Genomic DNA, 6,338 nt, shown 5'->3' with positions numbered 1-6,338 from the left:
TGGGGGGGGGGGGGGATGAGTACCGGCACTTTTTTTTCCCACTTCAAGCACCGAGGCTAGCGCATACATAACAAAATTTTCCTAAGCAAGATATGCGAATGTATTCTGGAAATAACCCTCAAAAACAATGTAGCCTGTGACTGCATGTATTTGTTAATGAAAACAAGTACTTCAAAAGAGTTAGCATTAGCATTCATGCTAGGCTAACGCATAAAGCTGCTGAAGTGAATAATGTAAACTTTTCCTAGCAAGCTACGCAAATGTATTCTGGAAATAACCCTCAAAACTTCAGGTGTAGACCTACATATTAGCGATTTATAAAAAAAAAAACAAGCCCAATGGCGATATAAAATGATATGGCAACAGAAAAGTGCATTAAAATTAAAATAAGGCATAATTGTATCCCAATTTGTCTGTTTAAAATAAAACTTTTAGTCATACTGACAAAATGTGCACTCATGCCATTCATGTAGGACCATAAGGCAGGAAAGATTTGGTCTCAAAATCAGGCTGCTTAGCAATGTGCGAGGCTTTTCCTCACTGCATATTTAAAAGCAGCTCCCTCAAGCTTAGCACACTAATGGCTATTTAGGTCTGCTACTTCTTTCTTTACCAGCAGTCGGGGAGGAGGACAAACACACTGACACTTACGCAGCTCTGAAAGCCACCATGATGAGAAAGCAACTCCTGTCTCGAATCCAACGCTTTTCTCTCTCCCTCTTTATCATGTTCTAATCCAGCATCTTCTTGTGATTCTTGCTGCCTCTTATTTACAGAAGTGTTTTAAAGATTAAACACCCTCCCACTCCTATTCATATTCATAGCACCCCAGTTCTCTAAGAAAGAGGCACTTTGTTAAATGGTATAAATAATTTTAGTACTTCAACTGATTTCAGTTAGTTTCTACATTTCTAATTTTCATTCAGGTTTATGTTTTTCATCTAACATTTATATTTTTGTTTAATTTCAGCTTTATTTCAATTATTATTTTTCGTAGTTAACAACACTGAGGTTTTAGAAGTCTTTGACCTTGTATCCAGTAATTAAAATTGTATTTATTTTTTGCCATAACTTTGACAGAATTCATTGAATTGATATTAAATGGACAATGCACATGAGCACTCAAGTCCATCATGTAAATGTGCCAGATTTAGCCATACAGGTTAATTTTATTCTTTCATATTATGCTTTGCATTAATTGTTGTAAAAAATGAATAGTTAAGTATTAAGCCAATTTAATTACCAAAACATTAGATCAAAAATAATAATTTTCAGTTTTTATTTTTAATAGTTTATAGTTAACAATAACAACGCTGAGGTCTTAGACTTTCCTGACTGTATCAAACAATTGCATTTAATTGAATTGATATTATGCTTTACAATTATTATTGTAAAAAAAGTTTGTTAATTCGTTTTAAATACCAAAACATATTTAATGCTCACACAAATAACTATTTTCTCAATTATTAGACTAATAATGAGCTTTTTCAGAATGCTAAGCAGCCCCTTTCACTGACTAATTGTTAATAATAATAATAAAAAGATTAAAAAGTATGTAATTTAAACCCTTTGTATTTGTACCCTAATCGTGTAAAGTGCCAGGAACATACATGTATAGATCAAAGCTTCCCATTTACATTTCTGACTTAAGACCTCATCAAAAATTCTTACTGACAGGCACGTGCACAGGTAGGGCTCAACCTGTGCAGAGCACATGCCCTTTTTGCCCTTACACTCCGAAGTGCCCTTTTTTTGGTGATGGTGGTTTTTTTTTTTCCTTCAATAAATCAATGATATTGGTCACCCTTTACATCTGTCTGTCTGCTTTACAAATATTTAGCTAATGAAAGGTATTAAAAAGAGCTTGTGACTAAATCTTGTTGGATCCGCTCAAACTGTCAGTAAACCTCATAACTCCACCCCCTCTATCTTGACTGAATGAACTGAAGTTCCACAGCATCTGAACTAGGTCTGCAAGGGTAAATAAAGATCTTGTTGTTTGAATAAGTACAGCGTTTTCTTTACGCAAGAAACACTATGTCTATAAAGGCTCATAATTTATGTATTTGAAACTGAGCACCGCCGTGAGAGGAGGCAATGCCTCCATCACGATATGATTGGATATGACTGGTTATGTTCGGCTGTGATTGGTTCATGCGATATATCCCGCCTCTTGTGTTCATGTGCGTTCTACGTTCGCGAATTTACATTTGATTTTAAAAAAAGGACTAAAGAACTTTCTAAAGAAACTCTTAGACCTAAGAAACCCTATAGGGTTTCTTAGGTCTAAGAGTTTCTTTAGACCTAGGCTTTAGACCTAGGTTCTTTAGACCTATGGCTGTTATTAATAGTGAATAAATCTAAGTTTCAGCACATGCCCCTCAAAAGGTCTTTGCACGGCCCTGCTTACTGAAGGCCATGGTTAAAAGCAGATGTAATGGAGAATTCCCATATGTCTTCTGTTATAAGTATTACTAACCGGTGAGCTTCTGGCGGGTCAGTGAGAGTTTGCGGTGAGTCAGTGCCCAAGGTTTTCTTCGCCTGTAACACGCATACAGAGGGTGAACTAAAACTGGTGTCCTCTTTAAATCCAGGAACTGCATCCATAATATATGAGGAAGCAGTAGGCACGGAAAATGAGCTATGGACTTTTACGTTAAAGTTTTAACCATTTTTTTAAAGTTCAAGTTTTCTAGGAGCTGGTGGAATTGGTTCAATAACGTGAGAAATAGGTCAGCAGATTGTTCGACTGTCATTTCTGCCAGCAGTTATTCAGCAGGGTAATCAAATGGGAAAACAGATTTAAAAAATCACATATACTACAGCACTGTGCATATTAGTAATGCTGGTTAAACTATGTGGCACATAATATGCGCGCACAAGAAAAACAGGGCAGATGCTGTGAGATAGGAAATATATTACCATCAGATTACTCCACTTTGCAACATTATTAAGTCAGCGATCTTCTGATCTCCTTCTCCCATCATTCCTCCACGAAGCCCCTCTGTGAGCTAACATTTCTATAAACCTTCCCTTTGGCATGTTTTGTACTATATGGCCAATGGAAAGTAGTCAAATGTCCTTTCGCATAATAGGTGATCAGAGGATGGAGAAGCATCTGAGTGACAGCTTTGACATTTCTAGAGAGCGCTGCGAGAGAAAGAGAGACAGATGCAGATAGAGTGAATGAGTGAGAGAGAGAGCCCTCAGGTGCCCCCTCTCACCGAGCACTGGAGAGGAACATTTGCATTTAATTGAATGCTGCGGACATAAAGCGGCCTCACCCCCATTCACCTCCCCTGTTTTTTTTGCCATCTTCATTTCCATGTGGAGTCCCACTCAAATCGCACTGAATAAATCTCCAATGCTTACCGCTAGCAGGTGGCACAGAGAGCTATGAGCACTAGAGTCGGGGAGAACTCCTCTAGCATGAATGCTGCTTAGCACAACAGATGAACATCGACTAGGGTTTGGCTATCATTACCAAATGACAGCATCAAAAGTGTGACTGAGCGAACGGAAGGTTTAATAATGCAGAAAGCGATTTTGTTTGGTAGATGCATAACCAATCTGATTTTACTGGTTAGTTTGGGATCACTTTGGTTAAAATAACTGTTCAATACAAATAACTGAAACCATTCTAATAATGCTCATTTTAATTATTATAAGTATTGAATTTATTATAATTATTATAATATATAATGTGTTATTCATTTAATGTAATTACAATTATTATACCATAATTATTATTAGGAAACATTTATTATTATTATGAATATTGAAAACAGTTGCTGTGATTTTTATAGAAACCATGATACATTTTTGGGGACTCTTTGAGGAATAATAAAGTTCAAAAGAACAACATTTATATGGAATATAAATCTTTTTAACATTATAAATGTCTTAACTGTCACTTTTATTCAATTTAATGCATCTTTGCTTAATAAAAGTATTAATTTAATTTCTGAACTTCTGAATGGTAATGTACAAAAATAAATAAATAAATAAATTATATAAACACCAGTAAAAGTGCAGCAAAACCAACTTGCAAATCCATCCCGTGATTGATAAAATGCGATCTATAAACTTTTACCATCATAACCAATTTGATGCTGCTGTTAAGCGTGTTCTGGCTAAAACATGTTATTTTTACTGAAAGCCCCGCAATCTTGCTCTAATCGATGTGAATTTGCAGAAGGCAGAGTCTGGTTAAAATCATAGTGTTTTCTGAGTCACATTCTCTAAAAGCACTACCCTCTGAAAATCACCCTCTGTGCAGAATGAAGGAATGAAGCACATTGAAGAAACAAATTGTCACCTCTTACACTCTGTTAGGTGAATCTTCTGACATGGTGATCAGTTTGCCCAAGAGAAAAAAGAGAGCAGAAATTACACTGTGAGGAGTCCCAGAGACCCTTGGCCAGCCAATTACACAAATGCCATTGATCCCTGTGGCTCTTCTGAGGCACAAGCCATGAGGATGGTCCTTCTGGATGGGTATGGATTTTTCTCCACTGGTTTTTCCTTCTTTTCCTCCAAAAGACGGGATTAAAGGCGATAAGAAAGGACAGGCAAGCTGACTCACTGGAGGCCGGCCTGTTACAAGGTCTGATCAACAGTGCCATTACACACTGTCGGCCAAGTCACACTGCAGAACTAAAAGTGTGGAAATAGACACCCATATTCCTACAGCTTTTATGGCATGCAAAAGATACATATCGCAGCATGACTGCGGACAGCAGGTCAGTCGTAGGTGAGACATCTGTGGGTGGTATACCAGCCTTACTGCAATTAGATCTGCCCTCATTATCATTATCTGCAGCACCACTGAACTGTTAATAGCACTGATCCAGGTCCAGCTTCCCTGCTTAACACTGGAGTCTGTTCCAAAAGAAACAATAAAAATGAAATCATTATACATCAGGGTTAAGGATGCACTGTGCCCTGTATTGCTTCAGGCGAGTATGTCACACCTACCCTTGAATAAAGGAAAGCATGTAATGTAATATAATGAATTTTAACATTTTTAAAGCAAATGCACTCGCTGAATAAAGACCAAAGTGTATTTTTCTTTCTATACTATAGCATATCCAAGTTGAGTGTTGTTCCGGATCGTTCTGGGCTAATATAACCCAGTGACAGACCAGTCTTCAATCAGTAACACATCAATGTCTTAAGACTTTACAGATAGTTAATCATCAATACCTCTTAATTCAGAACGGTCTTTGAAACAGTGATTACATGGCGGTGGATACGTTACAGTAAGCAGTCCAGTATCTTTCAAAATAACTTCTGATTCAGGTTTATTTCATGCTATGAGTGGTAGTAAACAGGCAAATACTATTGGTAACAAGCATCAAATCAGCATTTTAGAATGATTTCTGACCATTAAATAAATGCAGAGCATGTTTTTTATTCCAGAGCACATCTTAAAATGTGTTGCCACTCAAATGCAAAAAGTCATATTAGTTTTAAAGAGTTTTATCTTTAAACCATTGTGTGTGGTGGCAGTTAAGACTAATCTCCTTTCTTCCAGAGAATGTCAGCTCATTACTGGGCAGTCATGGTAAAATGTAGTGCTGTCAAATATTGGAGGCTTCAGAGAGGGGCCGTGTGCGACAATCCAGCAGCCTTCTGTGTAATTTCAGCATGATGTGGGAAGGATTTGATTCATCTTGTCGAGAGCAGCCTTGGTTGAAAATTTCTGCTGCAAAGCCCGACATGCAGTAATGATTAATAATTGTGTTTAATTAGCCTTTGACGGTTAGCCCTCATATCTTGGTGAGTTGATAAACACGCTTGCTCTGACCCAGACAGATTTCTTCATTAATCTTCCACAGACCATGTTGTGTGAGCCAGGTGACAGCTGGCGAGTCTGCCGAATGTAGGAAATGTGTGTATATGATATGCTGCAGTGGCAGATTTACCTCAACAGTGTCACAGCAAGGTGAAGCTCTTCTCTCTTTCATGCTGGGGTTCAGTCTCAGGACCGTTCCTTTGCCGTTTGATCTTTACAACAAAGCAGCCAAAAGCTCCTGCAGACCTGTTGCCTGAAACGAACCAAGATGACATTTTTAAAACTCACAGTGGTGTTGTGACATCCCATGTGGCCTCCTGCCAAGCCAGAAGGCCGCCATGCTTCCAATTTCCAGCTCCAAACACCTTAAACAGAATTGATCAATAACGTTATTTGTGATTATGCAAATTTTATCGGTAGTATTTTATGTGATTTGCAACAGTGCTATAAGCGTATTAGTTTTAGGTTTGAGTTGTCCTGAATACTTCCATTTGGGCATTGAGTTGAGTCAGTTTAGAACCCCAAAGTGATTTGGGGACAA

General features: G+C 37.7%; 1 protein-coding gene across 2 annotated transcripts in view; it reads left to right on the top strand.

Moving 5' to 3' along the window:
- Window positions 1–6,338, top strand: part of lrrn2 (leucine rich repeat neuronal 2) — a 43,041-nt gene that overhangs the window by 12,491 nt on the left and 24,212 nt on the right. Inside the window, exon 1 of one of the 2 annotated variants that reach the window (XM_016443648.1) lies at window positions 4,551–4,606. The exons of the other annotated variant lie outside the window; for it this stretch is intronic. The gene's annotated coding sequence lies outside the window, so the exon portion shown is untranslated. Of the gene's footprint in view, window positions 1–4,550; window positions 4,607–6,338 lie in introns of those variants that run through there. 2 annotated transcript variants of the gene reach the window in all.

This window comes from Sinocyclocheilus anshuiensis, unplaced genomic scaffold (assembly GCF_001515605.1).
Source record: "Sinocyclocheilus anshuiensis isolate Anshui unplaced genomic scaffold, SAMN03320099.WGS_v1.1 scaffold51, whole genome shotgun sequence".
Taxonomy (NCBI): Eukaryota; Metazoa; Chordata; class Actinopteri; order Cypriniformes; family Cyprinidae; genus Sinocyclocheilus; species Sinocyclocheilus anshuiensis.
This window is presented reverse-complemented; position numbering and strand designations above follow the sequence as displayed.